Genomic DNA, 19,177 nt, shown 5'->3' with positions numbered 1-19,177 from the left:
GTTTAATTTGTTCAACTTCATTAGCGAAATTTTCATTTCGCAAAAGAGTAAATGTTTAATTTCTTTTTGTAAATCCTTAACTATGTTTTTCATAGCAGGATCACGAGAACGTTGATATTGTCGTCGACGAACATTCTTCAACCGAATGAGCAGTTAAAGATTGTCATCGATGATAGGAGAATTTAATTTAGTTTGAGCTTTGGGAACTGAAAGATTTCTTGCTTCGATAATGTAATGATTCGAACTATCAATTGCTGTGTCGATGTCCGCAGAATTTTCGAAAATAGTTTCATGATCCACATGATTTTCAATGTGAGATCTGTAATCCAACCAATTAGCTCTATGATAGTTGAATATAGAACAAATTGGATTAATTATAGCTTCATTGGAATGTCTGAATGTTACAGGAAGATGATCTGAGTCAAAGTCAGCATGTGTTATCGGTTCACTACAAATGTGACTTTGATCTGTTAGAACCAGATCAATTGTAGACGGGTTTTTCACGGAAGAGAAACAAGTAGGATTACTGGGATAAAGAACTGTGAAGTAACCAGCTGAGAGTTGATTATGAAGTATTTTACCCTTACTGTTATTTTGCCTACAATTCCACTGGACATGCTTAGCATTTAAGTCCCCTATTACGACAAATTTCGATCGATATCTTGCAAAAGTTTTTGCAAATCGCCTTTAAAGAAATTTAATTGTTCGCCGGTGCATTGGAATGGCAAATATGCTCCAGCGATGAAATAAATTCCATGAATGGTTTTAACTTCGATTCCCAAGCTTTCAATAACTTTAGTATTGAAAGAAGGTAAAATTCGATGTTTAATTTGCCGTTGGACAAAAATGGCAACTCCACCACCCATTCCAGTAAACCTGTTAAATCGATGAACCACATAATGTGGATTACTTTTCAATTTGACATTTGGTTTAAGAAAAGTTTCTGTCACAATGGCAATATGAATTTTGTGAACTTTGAGAAAATTATAAAATTCATCTTCACTCGATTTCAAAGATCGAGCATTCCAATTTAAAATTTTCAAATAATTATTTAACATCACTGTTAAATTTTAAATTCATTATAATATTATTTGCAAATTGCCATCCGATTTGAAATGCTTCAAAAAGTGATGAAGTCAAATTCATTTTGATGATCATTTGAAAAAGTTGATCTTGTAGGTAGATCATTTTATTTTCAGTTATATCGCCTAAATCGACTTCATTCAAAGGAGCGAATGGCTTTGAAGGAATATTTGTAGGTAGATTGCCATTAGATTTGGCCGGTGTACCTATTAATAAATTGTTTTCGTTAGAATTATTTACATTAGAAGAAATAGGTGGTAGATTTCTACCTAATATACCAGCATAACTGACATTAGAAGAAGATGATGTCGAGGTCGATCTACCTGTCAATAAATTGTTTTCGTTAGAAGACGAATTGGCAGGCGTACCTGTTTTTTGTTTTAAATTCGAAGAAATCAGTGCCTTAGAAGAATTAGGCGTGGCATTTGTAACGGCTTTTTGATTTTCAGGTATGTTCTGTAAATTTAAGGTCGTTGATTTGACTTGTTGTCTAAACGAACGAGCGTTTAAAATTTTTTCCCTGACAGAACATTTCAAATAATTGGAGTTATGATTTCCATTGCAATTTGAACATGAAAATTTATCAGTGGTTTCATTCATTGGACAAACGTCTTTCAAATGCGATTTACCACAATTCAAACACCGTATATCCACATGACAATGTTTGGTTCCATGGCCGAAGCCTTGGCAACGACGACATTGCGTTAAGTTTGCAATACGATTATGCCGTTTATAATGTTCCCAATGAATTTTAATGTGGGAATAGAAACGTACTATTTCTAAAGTTTTCAAATTGTTTACATCACTTCGATTGAAGTGTATTAGGTAAAGTTCATGGGAAATTCCAGAGCGTGTTTTAGAAGTACCATTCGCTCTTTTTTTCACAAGTATTACTTGGGAAGGGGCAAAACCAAGCAATGCTTTTAGTTCATTTTTAATTTCATCAATACTTTGATCATTTGATAAGCCTTTCAAGACAGCCTTGAAGGGTCTGTCTGATTTTATACCATATGAATAAAATTTATGAAGTTTTTCGGACAAATATCGAATAAGACGTTCGTAATCTTCCAATCCATCAACCAGGACTCGACATTCTCCTCTTCGTCCGATTTGAAATGAGACTTTTACTTCAGGGAGAAAAGTAGAAAGCTCAGTACGGAATGCTTTGAAGTCGGAAATCATCACCGTCACTGGTGGCATAGTTTGATGTTTCTTCCCAGAACGACAAGCGTCCATTTTGGGAATTTTAGGAGAATTTTCTTCTATGTCGCTACAATCGGATTCAGGAAGAATCTCGTAAATATTGCTAGTAGACGGCATAGAATCAACGGAAGGGAATTCTGTCCGTTGTCTTTTATTTTTACATTCAGATTCTATAAGATCGTGAATGTTATTAGAAAAATGTTGAATAACGAATTGTGATTTATTCCGTATTGAATTATTTTTAGCCTTAGGCTTGTTGCCTTTCCGGTTGGACGCAGGCATTTTTGAAATGAATGAAATTTTAAATTAAATTAAGTAGGCTATATTAGTCTTCGATTAGACTCCTAGCTAGCCTTTAAAAAGGCTGGATAATTCCTTAGTCCCTCTAATATCACTCTTTGTATCACTTAGTCACTCTAATATCACTCTTTGTATCACTTAGTTACTCTAATATCACTCTTTGTATAGCCTTGAGAAAGGCTGACTAATTGTTAGTCTTTAAAAATACTGTTAGTGATTCAGGTAGCCTTGAAAAAGACTGAAGCCTTGAATCAATGAAACTCTAGGTAGCCAGAAAAAAATTCCAGGAGCCAAGAGCTATACGCGTGCGGTGCGAACGACTGTTCAACACCGACTGGTCCTGTAAACTCATCTTTTTGTCCAATAATTAACGTTCGTCGTGTTTGTGATTCTATTTTTCTAAATCCTTCATCTGTGAATGAAGTGATACTGTTAATACAAGATTTGAATAATAAGAGGAGTAACGGCCCTGATAACGTCTCAGTCAGTGTACTAAAACATAATTCATTTGCATTCGCTAAAATACTCTCTCAGTGCTTTAACGTAATTATTTAGACCGGTTACTACCCTGATTACCTCAAGGTGGCTAAAGTCATTCCTGTGTTCAAATCGGGTGACCGTTGTGATTGTAATAATTACCGTCCTATATCTTCATTGTCCGTATTCAACAAAATATTTGAAAAACTTCTAGTCACTAGACTTATCGAATTCCTAAGTAAGCATAATATCCTCTTTAAATTCCAATATGGCTTCAGACAAGGTTATAGCACACATTCCGCTATAATTGAATTAGTTGACGAAATTATAAGCGAGATCGATAGTCAAAATATAGTTGGTGCATTATTTTTAGACCTTAAAAAAGCTTTTGACACATTAGATCATAGTATACTTTTGGACAAACTCGATTGCTATGGGATCAGGGGCATTGCTAATTCAATTATCCGTAGTTACTTGACTAATAGAAAACACTTTGTATCCATCGAAGGTGACAGCAGCAACCTTGCTCCAATAAACATTTGTGTTTCACAAGGATGTAATATTGGACCACTATTGCTTCTTTTATATATTAATGATATAGGTAATTTACATCTTAAAGGAACTCCACGACTATTCGCCGACGGCACAGCTATTATTAACTCAATGGAAAGTGATTCAAGAACTCTTGATCAATATTTCAATGCGAACTTATTATCATTAAGGATTCCATAAGGAAAATTATACCAACGCATAATCATCCCCAGCTCGGACACAATATTATTGAAAAAGTTGACTATTTCAAGTATCTGGGCATATATTTCGACCCCACATTAACCTGGGCTCACCACATAAAGTTTGTTGCCAAGCACGTGGCGTCGTACTGCGGTATATTATGGAGAGTCAAGTCCTTTGTTCCCCAGCGTGTTCTGTTAAATTTTTATTTTGCTTACATCAATTCACAGCTCAACTAGGGTAAGGGCTCCCTATTTCATCTCATTTGTAAGGACGTCGCCTTCAAACCCCGATTTAGCCACTAAAATCACTATAACTATTTTATATTACTGCTTCATTCGCCTTGCTCCACGTTGAGAATTGATTCACATTGCTTGAAAATTTAACTAATATTCATAAAACAGCTAAAAACACTTATGATGTGTTCACTACTCTGCTCCTAATTCCATCTCAATGGATTTTTATCCATCCTATCGTTGATCCTTTATTCATCCTATAAATTAGCAATGGCGACAGCAATCAAAACAAAATATTCCACTATTACACTCTCACCCATGCGTATGCGGCTGCCAGATGGCTGACTAAACGCCGCCAGCTGGAAAAATATGGCTTGCAGACATTCTGGTGACCGACTGCCTTACCGCTGCCACATATACAACTCAAACGATACAACCGTACCCACCAGGATTTTCCCACATTATTATTATTGGTAAAAAATTTACTCGTTGAATTATCTAATTAATGGGACATCTTTTAACATCATTTTATTAGTGAAAACAAATAGAACAGATATAGACTTTATATGCAAAGTAATACATATTTTCTACGAAAACATCTGGCATCTTTGTGCACAGCCGATGAAACACTCACACACACTTCACAGCGTTATGTTGGCGTATAGCGGAATGAAACCAGTGCTACTAGATTTGCCACAATGGTTATTTCATTAGTAATTAACACGCTCTTTCTGGTAATATTCGAAGCCAAAACAGCTTTATTTAAATATTAATATCAATAATACAATTAAACTAATGTCACGGATACCAAAAACATACTTTTTGATAATAATTTGAAGAAGAAAAACAATTTATTTTTTTTAACAATATGAGATAACTTGGCAACTTTGCAAAACCAAATAAGATGAAAACAAAGCGCAATCAAGTGAACTAAGTGAAAAACTTTCATCTCATATTTTAAAAGACTTTTATTGTTTGTCGGGTAGTTTTTGAAGTTTTAAATCGTTAATTAAACAAGTGGCAAGTGATCATTACTAATTATGAAGTCATCCAGCATTCAATGGTAGTGTAATTGTGCGAAAAAGTGATCATGTTTTGAGACGAATCGATTAGTAGATAATCAGAAACATGACGAACTGTAAATCTTGAGACGAAAATGTGTCCTAAATTGAAAAGTGAGTTTATTTTTAATGAAAAAAACGATAAACGAAAAATTTGAAACCATTTCTTTCAATGGGAAAGTGTGACAATAGCTTTTATAATCATTTTAAAACATTTCAATGTTTGGTTCAGGTAGGTTGTAAAATATTATTCATGTTCAAAGTAATGAGGTGAAGGGATGAGATGGAAATAGGAGCTCAGATGAAATAGGGAGCCCTTACCCTACTTGGTATCGGTGTGGGGGCGAGCCGCTAGTTCTTATCTGAAGAAACTCCAAACTCTACAAAACAGATGCCTAAAAATCTTTTTCAATAAACCCTTACTATTCTCGAGTCTCTTATTATACTCTGACAGAAACCATAATGTTTTACTAATAACATACTGATGTGATGTCCAAACGTTGCTATTTATCCATGATAATTTGCATAACTCCACAGTTCACCATAACCTACAGTTTCCAACTATATCCCATTCTAGAACAACACGCCGTAGTAACAATTTGTTTCGTGTTCGAGCAGTTATAAGCCTTGGTCAAAGACGGATCCTTTTTGTTGGTCCAACTAAATATAATGCACTTCCGCCTGATATACGAGGAATAAACAATCGTGCCACATTTGCGGCTAAACTAAAGTACCATTTTAAGCACAGACTGAACGAGATATTTAACTATGTAGTTTTTTGTGTTATAATGTAATGTATTTATCGTCAACAGTATTTCATATTAATAACTAATTTCCTAATATATTTGTACTTTCTTTCCAACATAGCGTAGTAATAAAATAGTGGATCCCTTAAAAGGAAATCTTTTCCACTGGGACTCCACTTTATGTCAATAATAAATTGCACATCAAACCATGAATAAATAGAATCTCAGCGCACTTTGAAGCAAAATTAAATTTGTATTTCTAGTATTATTATTGCCAGTGTTTATTTGTTTCTTGTTTTCTGCTGAGACTAGTTGCGTCCACTACCAGGGGGCTCCAAACTGAAGCTTGGTGGTGTGGTGGAAAAAAAAAATGTGTTCCACATCAAAACGTCTTCCAAATCCGCCTTGTGTCGACTTCCAATTCAAAGTATGCATTCATCATTATCTCAAAATTACGAATCACAGTAACACGAGTTCGTTAGCGAAACCAAAACGATCCACAGATTTTTGGTGCCACTTGTATCAATTGTCGATCTTCTAATCACAGTGTGATTATCACATCTTCCTTAGAAATATTTTAAAAGACTTCTTAAAGCGATTATTGTGTGAGAGTACCTTTTAAAAATAATTATCGTCAGTTGTTAAAATAAATACAAGAGTTTCAAGAGTGCTCAAAAGAATCTCCTTCTCAAGCTTCGTTGAACGGAAGGAAAACTTGTAAATTGTTAACATTAGTTTACTATATAAAATGTTCCATCATCCTTCCGCACAAGCAAAGTACAAATATTTAGGAGTTTATTACGTATGCATAAATGCCAAGCTACGCAAACGGCGAACTGAATAATAGAAAAATAAATTTTCTTGACTTTTCGCATCGTAGATTTACTCGATGTACAGACATTGATGTCAGTGTGCGAAGATAACTTAAACGAATTTTCAATGACACGATTTTGAAAACTGAAGGTTTGTACATGAGTCTGTAGTTTGACGGTATGCTCATTAATATTTATAAATGTGCTTCCTAGAGAACGTGCATCAGCATGACAAATTCTGGAAATAGTGCCAGTTACTCTACGCTTATAGCATTTCGCTATCGCTAAGACGAAAATACTTTTCAGGACCAATAATGTATTCATACCTTGATTTTGTCTGTACGTCTATTTTTTATTAGTTGCACAAAAAAAATCCATTCAAACGAATCATTTTTTTCTTGAAATAATAAAACGTTCTATGTTCTCCTCCCAATTTCATTTCAGACAAGCGACCACCAAAATATTCGTTCCCATCCATAATACTCCCACAAAAGATGGCATTCTGGCAAGAAATAAAAGCAGCTGCGATGGTGCTTTCTTTCACGCTGGAGGAACCAACAAAATTAACGAAGACTGCTAACATCATTTTATTTGTCTTGCTGCTTTTGGCTCGTCTATTACGCAAAAACGATCGAATCCGAAAAGATCGCAGCTCAACACAAACGAATAGATAGAAGATAACCATTTCCTTTCGATAAACTTCCTTTCACCTCCCCAGCATCGAAATCGTGCTGCTAAATTCCCGGGTGTAGAAAGCACGTGACTAGCGCCAAAGTCACGTTCTACGATCTGATCCATTAGTTTTAAGTGGATTACTTCGCCTACGCTACGAACATTGGTCTCGGTATGAATGCGAACCACGCGTCGTGTGGGTCAACATTGTGTTTTTTTCCTTTCAAGGAATACGAGGATCCTGCTAGCCGAAAGTAAAGCAAATCTATCCAACAGATGGATAGACGATTCAATTCTGCTACAGCTAACATGGGAATCCATTGAAACGCAACGCTAGTCGGCTTGAAGGTCACTGCCTTCTATTCATAGCTGGTCTTGCGAATTCGATAATTCCCACGCATTCCTGATTGTATGTATTAAATAGGAAAACGATGGAGCGTGCTCTTCGGGAGTGATTTTTTTTTGTTCTGTTAAATTAGAAGTACGACAAAGCAAAACCTACATTAATTTATTCATATTGTTATCAATAATAACTTGATCGGATCGGATATAGTAAAAAAAGTAGGATGAGGAATTTATTGCATCACCGATGAAAATATAACGAAAATTATTATTAGCGCATTGGATTTAAGCTAGGTCGAATATTTTGCTAGAATGAAAATTAATCAAAAGGGAACAATTGAAGATTTTCTTGAATTAAAAAAAAAAGGACTAAAGAGATGAATGGAGCTTACGATAACATAAAAATATTATAGCTGCTAATAATTTTCAGTCCGAAACGCGTTTGACCAATATGCGTCCCAAAACTTACGAAAAGTGAAACATTCTAATGGTTGGTAGGAGCGAAATCGATACTTTCGAACACCTGTCTTGAACGTTACTCAATCAACTCGCTCAACAGAAACAGACAGACAAATTACACTCTTCCATTGCACAGGTGTCATAGTAACAGCTTATTTCCTTCCACTTTCACTTCCTCATTATGTCTTCGTTCAGGACACCAGTTGGCGTATCTAATTTTCGAGTTTAGGAATCTTAAACTGGACTTTGTGAGTTGATACACTTGCTGCGAGAAACTGCTTCTGCTGAGGTAATTGGAATGGATGGTATAACATTAGTGTGTAACTGAAAACTGGAGAGGGTGTTATTATAGAATATAATGTTTCATTTTCATCTTGGTCCTGTTTATTAAGATATCGCAGTGTTGCTATCAGAAAGAAGAGAAATAAATTTACCTGGTTCTTTTTATTCACGGCATGTAATCATGATTCAATGTTCGTTTTAAATTCCTAGAGAAATGAAATACATGGAAATAAGCATTGTCAAGACAATATCCGATTGTACACTCTATGATAATTTGAATGGAAATGAATTTCTCGGCAGTCATTTCACCGAAAGTCGTTCCGCCGAAAGCCATTTCCCCGAAAGCCATTTCACCGAAAGCTGTTCCCACAAATGAACCATTATACCTAAAGAGTCTTTTAGAAGAAAATAATTACTTAACTGAAAATTCAATTGCCTAATATTTGAATATGATAAAACGAAAGTAAATGCAATGTAATATTGTTAAACATTTAGCTTGAGTGGCACCTTTCGTAAAATGATTGTTTCCATTTAAAGGATCATAAGTAAACCTGGAAAATTCAATCAAGAGAGTACATGAGGAAGTAATTTAATCAGATCAACAACACTGGCGTTAATACCAACATTTTTCATATTTCTTCTTTTGAAATTATTTGCAATACAATACAACAGCAATTGTATGGTTCAACGGATAACCCTTTCTTCGAAATTGCATTCGGTGGAAAAGCATTCGGTTGAATGAGATTTTCGGTGAAATGGCTTCGACGAAGTTATCGTGGCCTAATTTTATTTTGTAATTATATTTGAGAATTAGGGGTTTCTTGAGATCGGCTATATCTCTGTTCGATAGATTGACTCTACTAATGAAATGATACCGTAAAATAACTATCGAAATATAAAACCAATTCCTGGGAAGATAATTTCACACATTTTTCATCAATATTCGACAAAAAAATTAGACTGGAAATAGACTAAAGAACGTAATAGCTGAAATGAAAACTTGCGAATATATTACCATAGAGACAGGGCTCGAACCCGCAGCTTCCTCCTATGCGGAAAATTGCGATTTTTTACCAAAACAAAAATACTCAATTAGAAGTTAATTTAACTCGCGGAATGATTCTCCGTCTCCAACGATTGTCAGCTTATTACTGTTCGTTCGTTTCCATCAATCCACCAGACTTTAATACCGTTCCGTTGCGAAATAAATACTGTCCCAGAAAGTATGGACGCATTTCGCTATAAATAATTCCCAAGTGTTAGATATTCAAATTTTATTCGATATACTGATAATATTAGACTACAACAACAGAATATTATTCTCAACATTTGCTACTTAGCCATTGTAGACTAGCTGGCGCACCTTTTTGCGAATGTTCCTCATTAAATTCCGTACAGACTTCTTGGCGACAGGTTTTGACACTATTTTCCAATCTTTTTGAAACTGTTGAATGGTTCCGGCTGCCGAGACATGTTTCCTAAGATGTGCCTTCATTGATGCCCAAAATTCCTCAATTGGTCGAAGTTGTGGGCAATTTGGTGGATTCATGTCTTTTGGGACGAAAGTCACATTTTCGGTAGTATACCATTCTACCGTTGATTTCGAGTAGTGGCAAGAAGCAAGATCTAACCAGAAGACAACAGGATCCTTGTGGCTTCGAATCATGGGTAGTACTCGTTTTTGTAAACATTCCTTGATGTATATTTCTCTGTTGATTGAAGAAGTGGTGATGAAAGGTTCCGTAATCTTACCGCACCTACAATTTGCTTGCCAGACCAGACTTGCCCTTCTCGCATCGTATAATATTGTGGTTCCGGCAACGATATGTAATCGAGTTTCACGTAGGTTTCGTCGTCCATGATTATGCAGTTCAAATTTCCAGCGAGAATCGTATTGTACAGCTTTCGAACCCTCGGCCTGATCGATGCTTCTTGTTTCGGACTACGTTTTGGTTGTTTCTGCTTCTTATAAATTCGAAGATTCTTTAGCACGAAGAACATTTGACTTCGAAGTGCCCACTTTTTATGCCACATCCCGAACTGAAACCTCGGTATTTTGCTCGAACGCCTTCAGTATACGTTTATCCAACTGAGGATTAGCAGGATCTTTTTTCGACCCGTTTTCGGTTTATCTGTTTATCCTCGAACAGCTTTTTCACTTACTCCTTCCATTTTTGCTATCTTTCTCAGTGACAGTCCGCGTTCTGTGCACCATTTGTACACAATTTTTCGACGTTGTTCTGCTGAAAGTCCACGCATTTCGAAACAAACTAATGAAAACGAATAAACAACTGCACAAGTGGTTAGAGAAGAGTGTAAACAACAGGACGCAGCCATAAAAATTGACAGATTCTGAACCATTGCGAAATGGCAGCGGTTTTTGGTTACGTCCATACTTTCTGGGGCACTCTTTAAATAAAATATAGTTGATTTCATTCCAACCACTAATTAACAACCAAATACATATATGGACTGTCATCCACACGGTTAAACTATTTCGAATGTTGTATGAAGGAACTCACTTCACGAATAAGGAAGTAGTTCACGAACAAGGAAGAAAAAAAAAACAATATAGAGCCAAGAAACAAAGTAAAAGGAGGTTTATTTAAAAGTTTTTTAGTTAGGCAAAAAACTCATTTCAATCCTTGTTGTTCCATTACGCCCTGAAACTTTATCAGCAAATTTAATTTATTTTGATAAAGTTTCCTCCATCATCCTTACTGCAAGAAAGAAAAGAGATAACAAAGAAATGAAAAATAAATCTTAGTTCTACGCAAATAGACAACTTCAACTGCATACAAACTTCCGATAACTTGCAAACGACAGAATTGGCCACATAGCTGTGCATTCTCGGACAAAGTTCATAGGTTTGTTAATGAGAAAAAATTTGTTCATGGAAGTTAAAACCAAAAGCATGCGATAAAATTGCTCAGAAAATATGTTGCATTTTTTTTCCTTTTTTCATTCTACAAAGAAACAATAACCCCTCTCAGAGGAATTGCCATCAGAAAAACTCAAATAATTGCCACTATGTACAACAGTTCGCCCTACTATGCAGTGAAATGAAAGTAATAATGTAGTCGAATATAAAAATATTATTCATGTTATATACCATGTTCTACAAAGAAATATCTATAATGGGAGCTTTACTCCCTGCGAAAATATGTTTGTTTGATAATGAGAAAGCGATGAAAATATTTTCTATGAGCTCTAAAACTCTGTTGACGATTGACTAGGATAAACGAAAAATGATCCAAAATGCCAAATACATAATATATTATAACAAGAAAACACTTTGTGCCCTCGTATTCCCAAATAAACAAGATAATATCGTAAATTTAATGTACCGACCTGTGAGCAAATTACCAAAATCCTATTATTGCAAACTTGACATAAGTTTCAAATCTTAATGTTAGGAAGGAAAAGTTAGTTACCATTATGGCCAATAAAATGTTAAGATGATCCTTCATGCGGTACTCATTCATTGGTCCGAACTCGTTCTATTCAGCGGTGCACCGAAACCAAAAAGCGCAAAAATCAGTCGGAAATGCATTTGTAGCAAAACAGGTAAGTACTCCGAAAGATGAATTTGAAGCACGCTTCTCGGCGAGAAAAGTCGTAAACAAGTACGTAATCGATTTGTAGCACATAAAACCAGTCAAGTATCATTTAAGGCTAAAGCATCGTTATTTCCACGTGCAGTTTCTTCCATCGAAGAGGAGAACTGACGTTGAGTGCTGGTATGGCAAATAAAAGTATTTTGTGTGGGATCTATCGGAATGCTACAGAAAAGAGATACAATGAGCATATCGTTATATCGTTTCGGATGCAGTATTTATGAATAGTACGTTTCTATTTGTATCAGATCTGAATCTGAATTGTTTCTAGTAGGTGGGTCGATTTAGCTTCAGATAAGCAAGATATGCTCCGAATCGAGAGTGCTGAACAAAGGTCGATATAAAATTTGAAGTCGCATTCAAATATGACCTTTAAATTAGATAAAATCATTATACAATCCCTTGTAACAGTGCATTTTCTTTTCGTTGACAGTAAAAATATCGATAAATTATTTACATATATTTGAATTTAATCTTTAATCAATATCCAACGAGAAAACAAATTGGAGTTTTCTCTGATGCATGAAATAAAAATTTAGAGGGTTGTATGCAAGACACGACCAATCACGATTACATTTAAAATGAAATAATTCTAAGGTACCCATACTAAATACAAAAATAAAGATGATGGTGGATTCACTAAACAGTGACAAACTACAAACTTACTCTTCTTTTAGTGTTTAGTGCGAGTGATTAAATTTACAACTAGATTCTTTCAGATTAATTGATTCTATTCCATTTTGATGCCTTCAACAATTCTTTTCATTTGAAAATTTTTGGAAAATATCCTTTAAATGAAAGTCAATTATGATGATTTCAAAGTTACTTAAAAGATCTAATTTGGATACGAACATCCTCGAGATATAAATCTGAACAAATGTACCAACTTTATTTCATAATAGTTTTCAAAACAGAGAACGTGCAAACTTTATCATTTTATGAACAGCTATTAGAAAAGATTTAATATATTTTGATTGAAATATGTGAATAATTGTCAATCAATAAACTCAGTAATAGTGTAATTTTAATGATCCTTCGTTAAAAAGCGTCGACAATCTTCGGAAAGTGTCTGAAAATAGAATGGCAGCAATACAAGGAAGAAAATATGTGACACAGTCCGCAGAACATATTTTGTTACTTTAATTGATTTTCACTTTTGCACATTAAGGAACCAATGCATACGCAACCAAATTCCTCAATTTTGATTATATTGTAACTTGATTCTGCAGCTTCTTGTTAAATGAGACAAATTCATAAATAAATCACCGAGTTACAAGCGCTTCAAATTAGGTCCGAAAAATCTTTCGATATTTCAATAGGTCTACAAGTTGTAGTCTTATATTCAATACCAGTGAATACGGTACCAACAAACCGCACACATACAAAAACAACTATCCAGCGAGCGAATGAATGTAACTTTCAGCTTTGTCGCTGGCAGCCATGGGAAAACTAAAGCAGAAATGTATTCGGGCATATATTTATGGATTTCCTTTTGTGCTATAGTTCATACTGCGCAAATCGGACGAGAGTTTGACATCATTCACTGCGACTGTCATTGGCTCGTGAAAACATAGGTCAATTCAAACCAATATTTCAATGATATGCAATTGAAATACTTAAACGACTTTACCGCATAAGTTTAAGTTAAATGTTTCCGAATCGATTGTTTGTTAAATTATATAAATACATCGACAAATGACTGAGTTATAAGCGTTTATGACAGAACAATGTCACGCGATTAGTTTTGCATTTTTTAAATTGACACCCAGCCTCGTATAGCGAAGAGTAAACGAAAGCGACAATCCAGCGAGCGAACGCATATATAATCCAGTCATCACCTCACTGGACGAGCTACATGTTTCAACTAGGCAAAGAAATATTTTGCAGCATATATTTATAGATTTCTTTTCACACTACGCAGAACGATGCGGTGATTTTATGTATGACGCAAAGCCTCCTATTCCGAACAAAAAAAATGACGTCTTTTTGAACAACTGGGATTGGTGGATGAAAATATAGGATTCTAATCAATTTTTCAATAGTAAGCTATTTAAATACTGAAACTACGTTGTCATACATGTTTAAGTAAAATGTTTCAGAATCGATTGGTTGTTTAATTATATCAATCCATCAACAAATTCGAGCAGAAATGCAGTATTCTGACGGTGTTTTATTTCCATTTCTGCTCGAAAGTGCAAAACCAGAGCAATCCACGCCACCAGTGTTTTTCAATGAAAAACGCCATCAGTATAGCGCATCGTGAAGGTCAAGGCATGCTATAAAAGCCACCCAAATTCAACGAGCCGCAGAAAAACATTGAATCCAGGTTACATTATTAGGACTTGTCGTACGTTCCGGAAACGTATGGAGACCGAAATTGCAACAAGGTAAAACTGGATCGATTATTATTAATTATAGATGTTATCTTATTTCACCTCGGTCTTAATCATTAATGGCCATTCACCGGGGGTAAGGGTGGAATTTTTATATTTCGTTCAACAAACAATATAAAACAGGGAACAAAGTATTTTTTAAATGTGTTTTTTTTTTAGTAGTGAATACGACTTACTTTACTATGGGGTGCCTTTCAAAATTTACCCTCTGAGAGAGTGATAAGTTTTTGATCGTGAATATCTATTGTTGTATCTAACGAATCAACATAATTTTTGCCAATAGAATCGAAATTTTTCAACTTAAACGTGTATAGCAAAAGCATTGAAGTATTTCAATAGTACACTATTGAAAAACCTGTCTCATTTGACCCATGTCAACACCAGCCAATCAGAACGCGTTCTGAGGAAGAGAACAAAATATCTGCTGCTGTACAACAAATCGTTCGAGGAAAATGTTCCGAATAGTGTTTAATATCGTAGTGAGTTCCACAATTTGGTCCTTCTGAAAGGCAGGAATGAATCTTGTACAGTACCCTGATAGTTTCTTTCAATGAAATGCAAATTCGAAATGAAATAATCGACATTAAAATTCTGTATGCGGCTATTTTTATAGCCGTTAGGACCGCCCATTAGTGAATAAGCTACAAACGAAATCACATAAAAAGAAACCTCTTAACAAAAATTTAATCAGTTCGGATTCTATAACCACTGCGAGCAGATGTGTTTTGTGTCGTCTGCACAGCTAGTTTCGCTTTCGACAAGAGCGATTACGTCACAGCTGTCAGTCATTAGCATTGGTGAAAATACAACAACGGTGGAGAGCATTACACAAAATCAGCCGTTCTAATGGTTTTCTAAAGAACTATTCGGATTTGTTGTTCGCAAATCGAAGGTAATTATCCTCAGTTTAGTGCAAATCAAGTAGGTCTCTGTATCCGCTGATTTGTAGAACATCTAAACTGTGCCTGAAGAATCAGATGGCTGTCTATAAACAAATCATCTACCCCGCAATTGAATACGCAGTCGCTATTTGGCGGGGCTGTGCACTTACATACAAACTTAGGCTTCAGCGCATTCAAAGTAAGATCTTAAAGATGATTCTAAATCTACCCCCTTGGACAAGGACTAGTGAAGTACATGAGATGGCCTCACTGGATATACTAGAACAAAAATTCGAACAATACTGCACGAAATTTGAAGAGAGGTGCTCAATCTCTGAAATACAAATAATTCAAAATTTGTACGTATTAGGTTAGGGATAGTTATAAGTCGGTAGATATTTTATTAATAATTAAAATAAATATTATGATTAAACATTAGTATGTAAAACAAGAGTAACTAAAACACCTATTATTAATAACGAATCGTATGAACAACAAAGATGAAAGGCCAAAGGGTCAAAACACTTGTACTGTAAAATGTTGATGTAATACACAAAAATAAGATTAATAAACAGATATTTATGCAAAAAAAAAAGTGCAAATCAAGAACAGTTTGGTTAGATTTGTGCACTTTTCGCTGTGTGAAATTCACAGTAATCGAGATCAAGTGAAGCCTTATTTTTTGCGAAAAATGTGAAAAAGAGGAATGCTTGCATAATTCATACAATTGATCAACTAATTGATATTTGGAAGTGTTAAGGAACATGTCAGTTGTTTTCGTATTCACGATATCTAGTTATGTCTCTGACATTACCCACCCGCCTTTTTGTCATTAAAATGCCTTATTCTTAACTATAAGGAGCCAGGTGTCAATTAAAGGATTAAAAAATAGTCGCGTAATCTTTTTCTGTCATAAATTTGAACGATAATACCTCAGTTATTTGTTGATAGATTGATGTTATTTAACAACCAATCGATTCGGAAACATTTAACTTAAACATGTATAGCAACATTGTTTTGGTATTTCAATAGCATACTATTGAAAAATTGGTTTGAATCGATCAATGTTTTCACAAGCCAATCACAGCATGCCATCATGACCTTTACACCTCACATTTCATTTAGTAGCAGTTCTGTTACGATCTGTATAGGGAGGATTTACGTCATACAAGACAAAGTATCGCTCCCTTCTGCGTCGTATGAATCTTCGTACAAAAGTGAATCTATAAAAATTTGCCATTTTACAATTTTAACTTTAGTCTGTAGCTGCCTGCCAACGAAACTGGTAGCTTGTCCAGTGAGTGGATGACAAAACTGAGTTACATCCATTCGCTCGCTGTATACTCGATTTTGTGCTGTGTATGGATGCCGATCAGCTATTGTTTCTACTATAAATAGCAGGCCAATTCAGAACTATCGGCGATAGATTTCTCGGACCAAATTTGAAGCGCTTGTATCTCGGTGATTTGTTGATGGATTTGCCACATTTAACTTGATTTGAAAGTATTACTTCAATATTGTACGCCAAAAAAATGGATTGGTTTGTCGACGGGATCATGTGCATACTGTTATGAAGATAATCATAGATACTTCTTTTTCAATCAACGTTGTTAAACACAATGAACTATCTTTGTTACATTCATTACTTTGTAGTTCAGGAACCGGGTAGTGGGTTCAAATGAAATGCAAGTGAGTTTCTACCTAGAAAATTGTGAGCACATTTTTATCACACACCGACACTTTACAATCTCGTCGAGCTGAATCAATGGTATTTGACACTCGGCGCTACGGTCTTCCTCAGGAAGTCGGATTTCACAATGATTGCAAAGTCGTTCTATATGAGAAAACGTTGTGATACGGTTTATTTTGGCAACGATTATTACGTGGTACAATTGTGAAACAATAAAAAATGTGCAGTATTTTCTGAAATGATGAGCAATATACTTTTATAACTCTCCTATTTGCAACTATCTGCAACTACAATTTGTGGAAGAATAGACAAATATTTCTACTTGGATCAAAGCATTTAGGAATATCCCTCTGTATTAGGGGTACAAAGCGAAAGGAATTTATCTCTAAACCGTCACTTTCCACTTAAACATACGCACTAGTGAAAAACAATCCAAAGCTCATTTGCGTAGAAATGTGTGTTATATAGAAAATTGAACTAAAAAATCAGAATAATTGAAATGATCAACAACCTCATACCCAAAAATTGTCAGCAACTAATTAAATCTCTAAACGAGTTCTCTAGTATAACTAATTGCTGGGTAATCATAAAATCAATTTATTATGTTGGTACAATGAAGCGCCCTGTGGACATTACTGCATTTATTATAGATGCGTGATTAATATTTCAATTCCTCTTGGGCTAGCCTTCGAACTTCATCATTAATCACGTGGATGTTGTCACTCTTGACTGCCACCCACCGCATAATATTGACCCAAAATGTCCGAAGCAAACCAATGACGCTCAGTAAACGAATGGGTGAAGTAAATACCATTGAATATCCATTTTGGAATTCCTGATTAGAACGATAAAAGAAAAAATTGTAACGAGATAACAATATGCAAACATAAAATGAAATAGCAACCTTTTGTTAGGAAGCATATAAAACAAGGTTTCAGAATATTCGAACAAATTCTATTCAATATGAAATATTAATCAAACTAAACTGGACCTTCTGTTTAACATAACTTTGTTGGCTCCATATTTTGGTTCTGCTAGAGCCAAACCAGCTACAAAAAAGATATTATGACGTTCCTTTATAAGTCCCAGTAACTAATGAAAAGGATATTTAAACATCATTTCTTAATTTCCCATTCAATTTCCTTGCCAAGATTGAAATAGTCGTTCAATTTTCAAGCAGCATCTAATGGCGATGACAGTTTCGTGTGCCAATTGTTTAGTTTTTCAGGTTTACTAGAATGGATATAAAGATATTACTTACAACAAACACAATCAAGAAAGACAACTGATCGGTAGGGAAACGTTTATAAAATATAGACAAGAAGTATCGATTTTTTTTTAACCACGTAGTGGAAACTTCACGGAGTTGACGGAAAATATTGCCAGAGAATCGAAACCCATAAATTCGCCCATATTTATGTACAGAGAGAAAACTGTTTACATGGTGTTCAATGAGTTCGGATACATTAACATACAGTACAAAATAAGTTACATATGTTAAAAATCTGCTTTAATCCACCTAGTGGTGTGATAATGCCTTTCTCATATTACTCATATACTCGTATATATTAATGTAGTATTTTTTTTCGCATTGCATAAATATCTGTTTATTAATCTTATTTTTGTGTATTACATCAACATTTTACAGTACAAGTGTTTTGACCCTTTGGCCTTTCATCTTTGTTGTTCATACGATTCGTTATTAATATTAGGTGTTTTTTTTCCATAAATACGTTTATTTCTTAAGGCAGTTTACATAAGTTTTTCTTCGCCGTAGCATCACTTTTACATAATATTCTTATCCTAATTTAATTCTAACATAGTCACAACGTTTTGCATTTATTAAAACATATTCTCTTATTACTTAAATATCATCTTAGGTAACTCGTCATTAATTATGAAATCTACTCGGAAATATTATTTGAACCAAACGATTAACTTCTATAAATTATAAAATAAGCTGTTATTTTCAGACATTTTGTTGATAATTTCATAAACTGTTCGAGTTTGTTTGTATCATTACATAATTTTTATTCTAATTTAGCTATTGGTTGAACTCATGGACGCAGCTGGGATCAGAACTAAGTCTTAAAAGGGGCCTATATTAAATTGAAACTCCAATTTTCTTTATGAAATGATAAATAAGTTTCATGTATGAAAGGTCACGACAAGCAAGAATGTCTCGAACTGG

At 34.7% G+C, this 19,177-nt stretch overlaps 1 protein-coding gene across 5 annotated transcripts in view; it reads left to right on the top strand.

Moving 5' to 3' along the window:
* LOC131438139 (uncharacterized) overlaps positions 1-11,867 on the top strand; it is a 324,280-nt gene extending 312,413 nt beyond the window's left edge. For all 5 annotated transcript variants that reach the window (XM_058607961.1, XM_058607960.1, XM_058607959.1 and 2 more), the window contains one exon: positions 7,095-11,867. The gene's annotated coding sequence lies outside the window, so the exon portion shown is untranslated. The remainder of the gene's footprint in view (positions 1-7,094) is intronic.
* The last annotated feature ends 7,310 nt before the right edge of the window (positions 11,868-19,177 follow it).

The sequence above is a fragment of the Malaya genurostris genome, chromosome 3 (assembly GCF_030247185.1).
Source record: "Malaya genurostris strain Urasoe2022 chromosome 3, Malgen_1.1, whole genome shotgun sequence".
In the NCBI taxonomy this organism is placed as follows: Eukaryota; Metazoa; Arthropoda; class Insecta; order Diptera; family Culicidae; genus Malaya; species Malaya genurostris.
Note: the sequence above shows the minus strand (reverse complement) of the source record. Positions and strands in the feature narration are given on the sequence as shown.